The following is a 15,514-nucleotide window of genomic DNA, read 5'->3' on the forward strand; positions in this document are numbered from 1 at the left end:
GGTACCTATGGAGAAGGATCTTCAGGAGACAGGCTGGGCCAGGTTGATGTAGAGGGGACCTCATAGTGCTGGACATGCTCCAACTATAGATCATAACTGTCACCCCATGTCTTGTTCTTATCAACCAATGCTGTACCAACATTTTTAATGCCAGAACGATGCCAACAGTGGGCAGTTTGATGGGTCATGTAGTCTTGGGTCCTGTCCTCAGTCTGGCTATTCCCCAGAGAACACTCGGGGAAGAACTTGAGCCTCATCCCCACTGATCTCTGCCCATACAATCCAAGAACCTCTAAATAAACCCCCGATTACTCCACTCCTAATAATAACCACATTGCATTGGAAGCTTACTCTGGGCCAGACACTTCAAACACATATGACTAAACTTTACAGGGAACTCCAAAGGCTGACAGCCATTGTTCTCTTCAACAGAGGCTGAGGCCATGCCTCAGAGAGGTTGAAGAATAACCTAATTCATCAGTCTTGGTCAAAAAGAACTGGGATTCAAACACAGATCTGCTAGTCTCTAATTCTCCCAAATAATTACTTTACCTTCTTCACAGTGAACACTTTCCAAATGTTTTCAGGGATGTTCAATAATATGCTATTTCCTTCAGGGAGGAAAGTTAGCTGAAAGATGTGTTCTGCTTATCTAACCTGGGCTCGTTCCGTGACCTTACTGACCAGGACACGGATTTGCAGTCATCCCCCTGAAATGAAGAAAGAGTGTACTGTCACCTGATCTGTCCTGCTAGAGATTATCCTCTTTGGGACTTAGGAGATCAAGCAAGTTTCTTAAGAAGGGAATCGAGACTGTGTAATCTCATTCTATACCAAAGTTTTCGAAGGCTGGGGGAACTTGATTCTAATATTAATGTCTCACAGTGCTTCTGGCCAGAAAGGGTGACAAATGTTCTTCAGGAGATGACACCTGCATATCAGTCTTGAGTTAAAAACCTCTCTGGAGAGGTTCACTAGCTGTGCACAGACTGAATAAGAAATGGTTGGCCTGTCTGAGGCTCCAGGGCTCAGGAATCAGCTTGTTGCTGCTCCTGGGCTGGTTAGCCACCAAGGGGGATGAATGTGAAATGACCTCTTTCAGTGGTGACATACAGCATGACTGTGAGAAAGTTGTTGCACTGAGTTCTTCCTGCTGGTTCCTAACTGGGATGTCATTTGGGGTCCAACGGAAAGGCTTGGGCAGAGGTGATCTAGCCAAGTGTGATGGGGGAGAGCTGGGCAAAGTATGCCATGATTCTCACAAGGACCCAGTCAGGACCACCTAGTCAGGGTAAGCGTGTCCCACAGTCGCAGCACCAAGTCTGAGCTCCAGGCTGCCTTTCTGGCAGCTGCCCAGGACCCTGAGCATAAGTTGTGCTTTTCCCTTCTCTCCATGTATGGATTTTGGTATATGTCATAGGTGAAAGGTCTCGGGGTTAGGGTTCAAAGGGGACACGGGGACAGTTTGTCATCTTGCGTAAGTGATTGGTTAGAAAAATAATTCACACCATAGACAGACAGCAGCATGTTGGGGGCTCTGGAGAGAGTTGAGTTTAAAGTCAGAGAGTGTGTATTGGGGTTTCCTTCTTATTGGTCTGAGAGGAAGGGAAGGTTTCATGTAATCAAGCTGTTTCTAATTCCTGGGCAGTTATGGGAAGTCCTTGGGATTTTATGTTTTCTAAGGATTCAAGCATCTAAATGGAGAGTTAGCTTCTGTCCCCCTTAGGAAAGCAGGGGCGTTGAATTTTTATTCTTTTTTTTAAAAGTGGTCTGTTACTCTTTTATTTTTTTTAAGATTTATTTATTTATTATATACACTGTAGCTATGTTCAGACACACCAGAAGAGGGCATCAGATCCCATGACAGATGGTCGTGAGCCACCATGTGGTTGCTGGGAATTGAACTCAGGACCTCCGGAAGAGCAGTCAATGCTCTTAACCGCTGAGCCATTCCTGCAGCCTGAATTTGTATTCTCCTATAGAGTGTGTGGCTATTGAGCAGCTGAAGTGTCGAGGGCCAAGAGACTCCCATTTATAGATGAGTCTCCTAACACAGTGCAGAGGACATCACCAGGGAGATTATAGAGTTCATTATAGAGCAGAAGCAAGGCTCATGGGCTCTGGGCTGATGGGTCAGACTATTGCTCTCTCTACCTTTTGCTGGCTATAACAAACCATGTGAGTTTCCTCCAGCCGAGACCAAGACCGTTTGTCTTCCTAAAAGCAGGGGATGAATGATCAGGTCAGGTTAAGATCTGAAGCGAAGCCTGTGAATTAGCTTTGGCAAAGACTGGGCATTTCCAGAGAATTTTCTTAAAGACAGTAGATCCCACTTCTCATGGAGATCTGAAGAAAGAGGCGGTGGCAGGCAAACTCCGGATGCACTGTTCTTCTCTTATAACACAGCAAGGAAAAACAAGATGGACTGCTGACTCGGGTCAGGGTGCCGAAAGCTTCGGATCCTGCTTCATTCTCAGGGAAGTTAGTGATTAGTTCCTGTTAAGAAATAAGAAAGTGGTTATGAAAATATTTTGAAGGCTTTTTAAAAAGAAAAGTGCAAGGTGAGTGTATGCAAATGGTCTCTTCTTTCTTTCTGTGGTTCCTTTCAGGGCCGGGGCTGTTTAGCTAACCTCTGGGCTGTGTATACACAGTGAGCTCATAGCTGCCCGTGATGTGTGTGTTGTCTTCTGGGAAGAGAAAGATGGGTAACAAAGTGAGCTCTGACTCACAGTCTGGTGGACGGTGACTGTCAGAGAAACACTGAGAGGAAATTTTGCATGCGCCCCCAAAGGCTGCTTTCACAAACAATACCTGAGTTGTAACAGTACGTACTATTTTTACAGTGGAGTCCTCCTTTAGAGGAATTCAATTCAACCCAGCTTGGGAAGGAATTGTGCCCAAGAACCTGGCTCTAGAAGTCCCACTCACAAACCAGTGAAGATGAACAAGAAAGCTAGGGCTCCAGGGAGGACACACCCCTCTGCAACTCTCCAGAGGTGACAGTCACTCAAAGCACAGAGCAATCACTATTGGCAGGCCTTGCCCACAAGCACTCCAAGTGGTTTCCTCCATTCTAGTTTTTCTTTCAAAATGTTGTCTTGTAGAAAGATGGAATCAATTAAACCCCTGCTTCCTGCAGCTTTCCATGGCTATGACAAAACACCCGAGGAGATCAGCTTACATGGAGGAAAGTTTTCGTTTGGCCTAGGGTTTCAGAGGTTTCCAGAGGTGGTCATTTGGCTCCGTTGCCTTTAGTGAGGCAGAGCATCAGGTTTTGGAGTTCGTGAGAGCAAAGTGCTCACTTCAGGGTGGCTAGGAGATGGAGATGCACGGTCAGCATCCTGATATCCATTTCTTAGGTTCCACCATTATCCTTTACTGCCATGGCTGGAAACCAGGGCTCTTGAGGTATAAATAAAACACAAGCCATAATGTCCCCAATTTAACACACGAACTCTAAGCTGTACACCATTCTAACTTCACCTCGTAGGCCCGGGAACTTGTTTTTATGCGATAGGCAGATGTTTAACATGTGTTATAATTTACAGCGCTCCTGGAAGAGGGAAAGAATGTATCGTGCTAAAAACAAACAAAAACAAGGGGAAAATCATATCTTTAATATATATATAAAACTACACCCTGAATTTTATCATTTAATTTGCAAGTACATTATCCACATGAAAATGAGGGCAATGCTTGGGTGAATTGCCCAGGAACTGATAGCCAAACTGATCACCCTGAGGAGAAATGGGAAGAATGGTGCTAACCGAGCAGGCCAAGCTTTATCCTTCTGACTTTCTCCTTGAATATAACACTAGGGAGCAACCCCCTGGGGGTACCAATAGATTCTCTGTTAGTCTTTCTTTTTTTAAAAAAACATTTAAATTTATCCTTTTAAATGTTGACACATGTGTGCAATGTATTTGGATCATATCCACCCCACCCCACCCCCACCGCCTTCCACCAAACCTTGTTAGACTTCCAATGAAGCCTGGAAAGAGATGGTTGTCATCTATATCTATGTTTATTAGTTTAACCTATGTTTGCCTCCCCAGAAATAAAACTTATAAACTTCAAAATATCAAAACTACAAGTAGTCAGGAAAACATCACACACACACACACACACACACACACACACACACACACACACACTTTATTTCTGTCTGGTCTTTTCTCTCCAAACCTGCTATTTGGTAATATTTCAAGGCACCTACACTATATTAAATATTTAACAAGTGAGTCCCAGAACAGGGCCTTACTCAACACCACTTGATAAATTCTGAAATAGAATATTTCTGTAGCATTGTACCTTACTGAAACAAACATAACTCTATATAATGGGGTTTAATATGAAATTGCCTATTTTTCCAAAGATAATGCATATTGTTTTTTAGCTGAAAAAAAATTTATGTTTTCAGTTACTATAAGACTGGGACTGTTTACATAAAACCATACGATATAAGTTTATAATAAAAAGATGACTTATTTTTACCCTCATCAAGACCCTTTGTTTTCATGTGAACTCTGATTTTTCTGGGGTTGAGAAAGGTAGCATTGTTATATCGAATTGTACATTTGTTTATTCAACTATTAACTGAATATTTGCTCTGTATGATGTATGAAGCCTGGGATTCGTAGCAGTGAGCAAGGAATGGATTTAACCTCACAAGACTTCTAAGATGGTGGAGGCCAATAAAGGCTGACACAGAGAAAGAAGCAAAGCAGACAAGACAATAATCCCAGACAATCTGTAGGAAAGCTTCTCAAAGGAAACATCTTCCAACCTGGCCTTAAGGGAAGAAGGAGTTTTCACCAGGGGAGACCATGGTGGGGACTCAACTGGAGAAATGAGCAAGTCACCAGAAATACCAAGGTTGGAGGCTGTGTCACAACAGTGGCCTCAGGTGTGGGAAAACTCCACAGGGAGAAAGCATGAGAGGAAGGGACTTTGAGGGACCTGCTTACAGAATCTTAAGAGCTGTTTGGGGAGAAGGAAGTGTATTGATCAGGTCTATTAGATGTGACTATTTAGATGAGGAAGAACAGGGACAATAGATGTACTTCAAATCGTTTTAAAGTTTGAATGATGTCTTAGCCTGTGCTGTTTGGCTATAACAGAATACCCAAGACTGGATAATTTATAAAGAACAGAAATATATTGCTTACAGTTCTTCAGACTGGGAAATCCAAGACTGAGGGAAGAGCACCCACCAAGGTGAGGGAGGGTTGAGAAGATAAGATAAGGGGAGGGGAAGGGAGTGGAGAGGAGGGGAGGGGAAAGGAAGGGAGGGAGAGGGAGGGTTGAGAAGATAAGAATCTAGCAAGGGGGGAGGGCAAGGGAGGGGAGAGGAGGGGAGAGGAAAGGAAGGGAGTGGGAGGAGAGGAGGGGAAAGGAAGGGAGGGGAGAGGAGGGGAGGAGAGAGGAGGAAAGGGGAGGGGAGAAGTCATGGGGAGATCCAGAAGCTGACTTTTTCTAGAGTTTTAGATTGGTTTTGTTTAGTTTGTTTTGTTTCGATTTTGTGAAAAAAGATATACTCTGTAGTCAGGCTGGCCTGAAATTTACTCTGTAGCCCAGACTTGCCTCAGATGTGGCAGGATCCTCATGCTTCAAGCTTTCAAGTACAGGGGGAGAGGCTTGACTGTTCTCAGGTCCGTCTTTGTCCCTTAAAACATTACATCCATCTCTTCTTTGGGAAATGCAGCCACGTATACAATGTACTTTGAATGTCCTAGCCTCTAGTTCCCCTCTGGAACTTCTCCTAGATCTGTGTACCCACTCACAAGGGTGGAGCCATAGTGGCCCAACAACTTCCTGAAGGTCTTGACTGTTAACGCTGTTATGACAACAGCATTTCAATATGAGCGTTTAAAGAGGACAGTCAAACCACAGGAAACAGATCTGTTCCATATTATCAAACAGCACTGTGATGAGCATATCGATTAAAAAATAAGATGTCTATGTTCTACCCACAGCTTTACTAAGTTGCCAAGATGAGCTGCTTCATGTCCGTGCTTGTGCACGGCCCTCTGGGAAGGTGGGAGGGGTATGTTGTATGTATGCGGATTATGATTTGTGAGCCAAGTCCGATGACCCCGGTGAAGTTTGTCACTTCCTCCTTCAGTACTCCACAACATCTCCAAGCTGATTTCAACAGAGTATTTACCAATTTCTGCCATCCTGTAAAACAAGCTGTCTCTCTGACATAGATCTGCCAGTCAGGGTTTTCTTTCCTCTGTCTTAAAACTTGTTTACTAGATATTTTCTCAAGGAAGAGAGGTAACATCCTTCTGTTTCTACGTCTCACAAAGTTCTGTGAACTTAAGTTTGGGTCTAAGTACTTTTATGGGCAGAGAAGGTGTTTTGTGGGAAAACTAAGAGCCAAGGAAATCAAGGAGCAGGGATGGGGGTGGCAGAGGTAGCGGTGGTGGTGGTGGTGTGATGTTGGCTTTTGATGGTTCCGATGTTGGGAGTTCCCTACAGGCTCATGCTTTTTTAAATTTAAATCTTTGTGAATTTCACATCATGCACCCCAATCCCATTATCTCTTCAGTCTCTGGTCCCTTTGTACCAGAACAGTTGGTTCCCAGTGGCGGCACTGCTTGGGATGATTGTGGAACCTTTAGGAGGTGGAGCCTCGCGAAAGAAGTGGATCACTAAGGATGGTTCTTGAGTGTTACAGCCTAGCCCCACTTCCTGGTAACCACACAGCCTCCTGGCTGTGCCTTCTCCTCTATGACAGCGTGTGTTACCTCAAACTGTAGGCCCAAACAAACCCTTTCTCTCTTGAGTTAGTTTTATCCTTTTATCACAACATCCAGGAAAGTCGCTAGTGCATGCGATAGAAAGTAACATTACTGGAGACAACTAGTCCAGACCAGCCGAGTGAGAGCTAGCTTGCTTTCTCTTCCAAGCCACTCTTGGGAAAAGCTTTTACAGCCTGTGGTGGGAGGGAATGCATCTTTCAAGGGCATCTTCCACTCACGCCTTGCATTGCTGTCTGAGAATGGAGAAATATGAGTACCTGAGTATTTGCATCTTGATGGAAAATGCTTCTATAAACTCCCTGATGAGGAATCTGCCATTCAATCAGGGGCCGTGTATTTAGAAATGTTTACAGTAGATTGTTTCTGAATTTTTTTCCAGGTGTTTGTATGGTTTTTATTTTTATCTTGTGTGTATTCTGTGTACAGACTTTTGTTGTCGTTACCATTCCATACATTTTCGTATGGTAAATTACCCTTTCTGGGCCATTAGAATTTGGCAAAGTGATAGGAACATCAAACACAGTGACTTGTGACTTCTGCTGTTTTAACAGAGAGCTAGACAGCCAGTTCACAGTCACACCCTTTCAGTCAGATGTTTTCAATTTGTCTTCCAATATGATGTTGACTTGAACACTCAGCAGATTTATCATTTTGGCATTCTCCCCTGCCACTCACTACGAGGCATTATATTTTCTCATTTAATAGTTGTAGCAGGTTTTACAGTTCTCATAAATCTTCATGAAGTTTCTAACCCTGCCGCTGTGCCAGCTGAGAATGACTTTCTACCTGAAGCCTTTGAGCAACTAGGAGCCATCGTTTATGGTTCTGATCTAATTAATGCTTTGCCTAAAGCAACACTCAAGCATGACACTACATTTTAACTCACAATGTGCATGGCCTGATTCAGCCTGGTAGGGGACATGAATGTGACAAGGCAGGCCTCCTTTTCAATCTCATGTCTTGTCCAGGAACCTGAACACTGATGGCCTGAAGACAGGTGCAGTAGTAACCTAGAATCACAACTTTTGCTCTTCCTATTCTTATGGCTATGCTAAGGACAGAGTCTATACCTACCCCATGCTCTGTGCCAGCATGAGCTTCCCAGCCTGGCATCTTCACCCTTCATTCTGTGCCATCTCCAATCAATCACTGGGAAGACCCCCTGCATCTGAGCACTGATTGCTTAGGCCCACCACTGCCTTGTGCCCTAATTTATGGGTTCCAATCCTGGTCCATCCAATTCTCACAAAGAGAATGTCTACATTGTATGATGACTAAGCTGCTCTAGGTACAGATGATCACTGCAAGTGTACATTAGAATGTTCACCCAAAGGATAAAAAGGAAAAGGGGTACAGAACAAACCTCCTAACCTTCCCCTATACCTCAGTCTACAGTCTTTGGGAGTATTCATAGTGTACGCAAACTTATGCAGGCCCTCTGAATGTGTAATTTGTGAGCTTAGGACAATGGCTTCTCTATGATTGTATAACACAGTGTGTCTATATTTAAGAGATAGAAACCCTTCGTGAATCTTAGGAAGGGATTCTTGGCAGCACTGCAGCATCTCCCTAAGTAATGGCCTCTCAGTGGCTAGCCACCAACATGTCACTTTGTATCTATGAACTTCCATATTCTCTGAGAAGTGAAAAAAGTGGACCAGTGACTCCAAGTGTCCTTCCAAACTGAGTCCTGCGTTGCATGTCTACTCTTCTTTACTCACTTAGTGACATATCTTTGCCACATCTGTAGTGTCTGTCAATGTCTGGTCAAAGTCCAAGGGTAAAGTAAAGCCACTGAGTGTTCCAAACTTCTTGTCGTCGTCGTCGTCATCGTCGTCGCCTTCTTCTTCTTCTTCTTCTTCTTCTTCTTCTTCTTCTTCTTCTTCTTCTTCTTCTTCTTCTTCTTCTTCTTCTTCTTCTTCTTCTTCTTCTTCTTCTTCTTCTTCCCCTTCCCCTTCTCCTTCTTCTCCTTCTTCTCCTTCTTCTCCTTCTTCTCCTTCTTCTCCTTCTTCTCCTTCTTCTCCTTCTTCTCCTTCTTCTCCTTCTTCTCCTTCTTCTCCTTCTTCTCCTTCTTCTCCTTCTTCTCCTTCTCCTTCTTCTCCTTCTTCTCCTTCTTCTTTCTTCTTCTTTCTTCTTCTTTCTTCTTCTTCTTTCTTCTTCTTCTTTCTTCTTCTTTCTTCTTCTTCTTTCTTCTTCTTTCTTCTTTCTTCTTTCTTCTTCTTCTTTCTTCTTCTTTCTTCTTTCTTCTTCTTTCTTCTTTCTTCTTTCTTCTTTCTTCTTCTTTCTTCTTCCTTCTTCCTTCTCTTCTCTCTCTCTCTCTCTCTCTCTCTCTCTCTCTCTCTCTCTCTCTCTCTCTCTCTCTCCTTAATCGTTGCTTCACTGGCATCTTCTCTTCCCATCCCATGGCTGTCAGCTTTCACCATAAGTATCTCTTTCCAACCTTATATACTCAGAAACATGGTGATGTTTTAGAAGATGAGACGGGAAAATATCACATATGAACATGAGCTACAGGCATCTAGGTGGGATTTTTTATTGTCTTGTTTTTATATTTTCTAGATATATTAATTGAATAAAAATGTAAAATTGCTCTTGATAAGTAAAAAAAAAAAAGCATATGAGAAATAATCTTGCCTTCCAGAAACCTAGGACATAGCTAAGTCATGTAGAGATACGGCATGTGGGTGACAGAGCAACTCGCTCACCTCTGGAGAACTTGCAGTGCTCAATGGGCTTCAGTGAAAAACACCAATGTGGATGTTGACATTCCAAGACTGGTTGGTGAAACCGGTCCTTAAAAGGATTGAACCTGCCCACTGACCTTAGAGAGCCATCATTATGTGAGTCAGCATCTCTCTCCGGAGCCTAGCCAGACAGTTATGACTTTAGTTGGAACCTGGCTGATGCTACACAATTTTAATACATTTAATTTGATCTATGAAAGACCTACTAAGATCCTGGGCATAGGGTTTTAAGAAGACCAAGAGCATCACTCCTTTTTGGATAAAGCTTTTCCCTAAATATCAACTACACTGGGGAGTAAGCCTGTCATATACAGGGACACTAAAGCAAAACTCGGTAACGTTGTCACCAGGTCAGGCAGACAACAGTATAAATGCCTTAGTGACTCCCCATGATGTGACAGGAATTCAGGGCTTCTGAGCTTCACCGTTACCCTTATAATTTCAGAGAACAAAGATCACCTTCCATCAATCCATGTTTCTTCATTCAAATGCTTTGTCCTGTCACCAGAGGCAGGCTTTCCTTTCTTCAAAGGAAGCCAAAACTGCAAGAGTTAAGGTCCAGTCCTTTTAAGGACCCATTTTACCAACCAGTATTGGAATGCCTAAGTCTGTGTTGGCATTCTCTAATGAAGTCCATTGAGTACTGCAAGTGCTCTTAACCCACAGTAACAGAGTTAGTGCCAGTATCCGGTTTCCTCTACCCTTCTGCCAGTGTCCTCTGAAACATGTTTCATGGAGCCCTCCAACAGTATTGTGTGCTGTGTTTGCCCATAGTTCTAATTTACCTGATAGGTTTTTTTGTTTGTTTGTTTGTTATTATATCTTGTGTGTGTGTGTGTGTGTGTGTGTGTGTGTGTGTGTGTGTGTGTGTTCGTTCCTGTTAGTAATTCATTAATGGGTTTCTTCTTTTCCTTGTTGCATGTCCCCATCAATATCTCTAATACTATTACCTTCCTCCCTTCCTTCCTTCCTCCCTTCTTTCTTTGAGAGATGGTTTCACTCTGTCATCAAACTGGCTACAACTCACTACATAGAGGCTGAGATCGCACTCAGGGTCTCCTCTCTCAGCCCCCGAGTCCTGAGAGTCTAGGCATGGACTCCCAGGATCAGTTCTTGCCATCATCTATGAGTAGACTCTTTGCACTCCTAATTTTTGTCTCAGAATCTCCTTCTGCCACGAGTTTGGGTAAAACTCAGACAAATCCTCACCAAGGCATTGCAAGACACCTGGGATCAGGCAAGTTCAAGTAGGGCTCGGACTCCTCTGAGCATTCTCTTCCTGAGACTTGTGCTTTCTACTATAAAAATAAACTGGTGGTGAAATGATAAGAAACACTGAGCTAAAAAAATAGCAACATCAAATTGCCTGGTTTTTCTGCTCACATTCTGTCAAACATAATTTAAAGAAAATGCTTAGTTGATTGCTAGCTCTTACCAAGCTTTCTCCACCCGTCTCTGTACTAGCTCTGTGAGATATGTTCTCTTCTCTCATCACTGTCATCTCTTAGCAGTCTCTGCTTTCGTTCTGAGGCAGAAAAACCTACTACAGTGTTTAGACAAACTCTTGGGTCGGCTGGCTCTTGCCCCCTTGATATTCTCCAACCTGCGTTATTGTAGGCTAGAAGTCAAAAACCCAGCCTTCACTCTGGAACACTGCCTGAGAGCAGTGGTTCTCAGCCTGTGGGTTGTGACACCTTTGGGAGTCCAACTGCCTTTTCACAGGGGATGCCTACAACTACCCTGCACATCAGACATATACACTGTGATCCATAACAGTAGCAAAATTACATTTATGAAGTAGCAATGAAACTAAGTTTATGGTTGTGACCAACACCCCCATGAGGAACTGTGTTAAATGGTGGTAGCATTAGGAGAGTTGGACCCCATGTTCAAGGCCAAGTAACTACCATTAAACTCTGATTACTGACGATGCAGCTGTCCTGTTCTGCTTAGTTAGAAGAGATGTGAGTCACAGAACAGTAGCAATGGGACCCGGGATCAGGGAGGGAGTCAGTCCAAGTTGATGTCATGATGATGCTGTTTCAGCAGAGAAATCATGTGGTCAGGCATTCAGCACAGAAATCACATGGTCAGGGACCTCTCCAAATCGTCAACCCTCAGCCGCAGGAGCCAGCATTCCTCAAGCTGGCTTACCCACTAACAGGCCAGCATCACTTTGCTGGAGGTAAGCAAAGAAACAGAAAGGTGTATCTTTCCGAAGCAGCTCCTCCACCTTTTGTCTGAGATCAAGTGGTGGCAGCGCTGAATGTCATTCCTCTTGGGGAGACACCAGCACTACGGACTTCTCTAATTCTTCCACCTGAGACACGCCCTGGGAGACAGGAACAACAGATCTGACCTCATCTGTTCTTTTCTCATTCTGTTCCAGGAGAAGAAGCACTGGGATATTTTACAAGTGTATCAGCAACAGGGCTGAATGGCTAAGTCACCCACCAATACCTCATAGCCCAGTCAGCCAGAGCACCTCCCTTCAGTGTAGGGACAAGTGTGAACACGGGCAGATGTGAACCTCTTACACTGCCACCACTTAGAGTTTTAGGAAACCATGCTTTTGGGGTCCTCCAGTTGCCCTGTTTGGGTATAGGAATTGTTTTCTAGAGCCAAGCAGTGAATAGGGGTTTAAAATCACAACTATTTAAGTGTTGTTCCTAGATTATGGTTCTTAGTGATTTGAGTGCTCATGTGTTTTCTAAAAATTCATGCTAAAATCCTGGTTCCTATGACGGTGCTAGTTTTCATTGGGGACATTTAAGGGAGGTGATTAAGTTAAAAGAAAGGATATATCCTGCCTACATTTAATTAATTCTCTTATAAAAATTGATCCTTACCTTATTCTTCACATCAGAAGAAATATCGTGGGAGCATGTGAGTCTGTCCCAAGGACCGTATCAGACCTTGAGTTTCCAGATTCGGGGTTGAAAGAATATATTTCTATGATTTAAAAGCCACCTCACTTTTCACACTTTCTAGCTAGATACATGCACTAAGGCTGTAAATTCTAAAAGAGTGAAATCATATTTGAGCATCTATGTGCATGGACAAATTGTATTCACTCACCTGGAATTGTGTATCAAGTAGTCAGGGTACCTGAGGCTCACATTTTTTGTTTTTGTTTTTGTTTTTGTTTTGTTTTTGAACTGACAAGCACTTAGCATGCATTTCATTCATAAACACATGATATTATTTCAATTATGTTTCTGAGAACAGTAAGTCTAGGGGGAGAAAGCCAAGCCCGCTGCTAACAGGTACAGCCATGTCTCGTTCCTCATCTCCTTTTTTTGTATCTACTAATCCACTTTACCTGATGTTGACAGATATTTCCCACTCTACCATCTTGAGCAGTCTCATGCTTCTAACAATGGGTCTTTATCCATAGCAACCATTCCTTTCTGAGGCCAAAAATGTTCAATCAAGGCTGCTTTGGGTGTTTGCCACTTACTCTGAGCCAATTAGATTCAGACTGGCAAGTCGTCTACAGAACCTGACACATGTCAATACCCACTTCCCAGCTGTGCGCTACCCTCCAAAGTGACTAGTCTAATAAAGCATATTAGAGACTATAGATAGTGAACATCTGAAAAATCAAGCCCCAAACCATGGACCCTGTCAAATCAGGATCACACCTGCCGATGTTCTCCCAACACACCCTATCCTCACAGGTAAGAAGAATGAATTTCCTCCTCTCAGCCCAGTAGTCTCAGAGGTTGGCTAATAGAACCACAGAATCACAACTGAACAGGTTTTAAATCTTAACTCATAATCTGCATTACTTAGAATGTCCTTAGAGATTAACTGTGTTCACACATATGCTTTGAGGGTCACTGAGACGGCTCAGCAGGGAAGGGTTCCCTCTTCTAGCCACTGTGAGCAGTGCATTCATATGTGCACATACCCACACAAAGACATAGATATACATATATGTACATAATTAATTGACTAATCAACTAATAATTAAACTCATGGTAATGATGTATTTCTTGCAGCTTGACAATGAAACAAGTCCATTTATAGACAGCACTCTACATGGCGCCCAGAACAGGGCAGGTCTCTTCTAGCACGTGCTTTCTTGTTGCAAAGCTCTGTACCTGTCCCTTACGTGCTGGTCCCTTATGTGCACCTGGACTCCAGCATTTGTGGACCTGGGTCTTTGCTCATCACTCCTTTCTCCTTACCTGGGAAAAACTGCTTGGATCTGTATCAGAATAGGAGCTGTTTCCTCTCTGTAATCCAGATCTTTTATAAATGGATCACTACCTGTTCTTGAAGGCATTAGGTCTCCTCCAGAGGATATGGTCATCCCAATGAAGTAAAGGAACAGTCGCTGCTTCCCAAGTGGCAGCCAACACCAGACTCCTTTTTTAATTAGCAGGTAGTTTGCAGGTATAATTGCCCAGTAATTGCTTGAACTCATGTAGTGACAAGATGTGTTTACAAGTCACGGGCTGTGCAATAAATGCCCCACTAGCACCAAGTCCTCTGAGGCTGCATTAGCTTGGGTTCCAGAGACTCAAACGCCACCTGTCTCGGCAGGAACCTTGACATACTTACCTGCAATGTGTCCTTGAAGTATCATTCTCTACATTCTTTTGATGAGGGGCGATTTAATAACAAGTGAGACTTGCATACTTTTCCCTCTGCTCTTCCAACCCAAAGGAGAAGCTTTATTTCAACAGCTATGTACAAGTATCCGATAACATCCTGATGCTTGTTCCTTGACTTCTTGGAGGATGCAGGAAGGGTAGACCTAATCATGAAGAAAGAAGCAGGCCCATGTTGAGCAGGCAGGACACCAGCTTGTGCTTCTGTGATGTCAGCATGACTACATATCGGGTGGAGACTTTATTAGGCTGCCTCACTAGGTCTAGACATAAGGGAGTCATTAAGTAATGAATAGTCAGGTTGAAACACATTACAATTTTTCACTTTTTACTCATAGGAGTACAAAGCATGACTGTTAGAAGAGCAATGTCTTTCTGGTGATGATTGTCCCCCTGGAGTGGAAGCCATTGGCTTTAGAGGCACCAGAAAAAATGTGTTTATAATTGAGCATTAGTACCATATGGCCCTTGTGATGAAATTTGTTTGGGGGAGACTAAGTCCAAGTGTAGTGACAAGTCAGAGGAATGTTTTGAGTCTAGGTCCTGCCTGTTGCAACTTGCATAACAGCTTCCTTCAGTGATGTAAGCAGTCATTCCTCCATCCAAGGGGCGATGGGTTCAGAAAGATCAATGGTTTTCATAAAGTGGTACCTATGAAGCCCTGAGGCTCCCAACAGAATGAGTTTGGGTTCCTGGTTACACATTCAACAAGCTGGCCGTGCTCTTATCTGTCTGACATTCTTGGCTTCCTACAGCAATTATAATTTTTTACAAATAAAGGGTCTACTAAATACATTAGAATATCATCGGACTTGGCACTCTGGCTACTTTTCCTTTTTTTTTTTTTTTTTTTTTTTTTTTTTTTTAGTAAAACTTGCGCTGTAGAAAGCTAGAGTTGGCGGGCTCTTCCCCACCCTATAAGTCCCTCAAGGGAAGGTAGATTTCTCCTGGCTTAGGGGAAACATCTCAGCTCATACTACCTGGCTCAGTAATAAGAGTCTTAGGACGTAGAGGTCTTGAGCCTCAGAGTGAGATAGCTCACCAAGGGAAGGTGCTTGCTACTACCAAGCCTGATGACCTGAGTTCCTTCCCTGGACCCCACATGGTGGAAAGAGAAAAACCAATTCCTGTAAGTTGTCTTCTAACCTCCACATACATTCCCTGGCATAAGGGCCCATGCTTCCCCCACAACCCCAGACAGGTGAATAAAAATGTCGTGGATTTAGATTTTATTTTCTGGTGCCACTTTTGATACCTGGGTGGTACTGTCAGGCCCAAGAATCAATTCCTTCAGACCACCTAAGCTAAATACATATGCACCAATGGTAGAATGAGTAGTTACCAGTTTCTCTAGGAACCAAGGGAGCTGAAGGGACCACAGCAT

The sequence above is a fragment of the Rattus norvegicus genome, chromosome 13 (genome assembly GCF_036323735.1).
Source record: "Rattus norvegicus strain BN/NHsdMcwi chromosome 13, GRCr8, whole genome shotgun sequence".
NCBI classification, from domain to species: domain Eukaryota; kingdom Metazoa; phylum Chordata; class Mammalia; order Rodentia; family Muridae; genus Rattus; species Rattus norvegicus.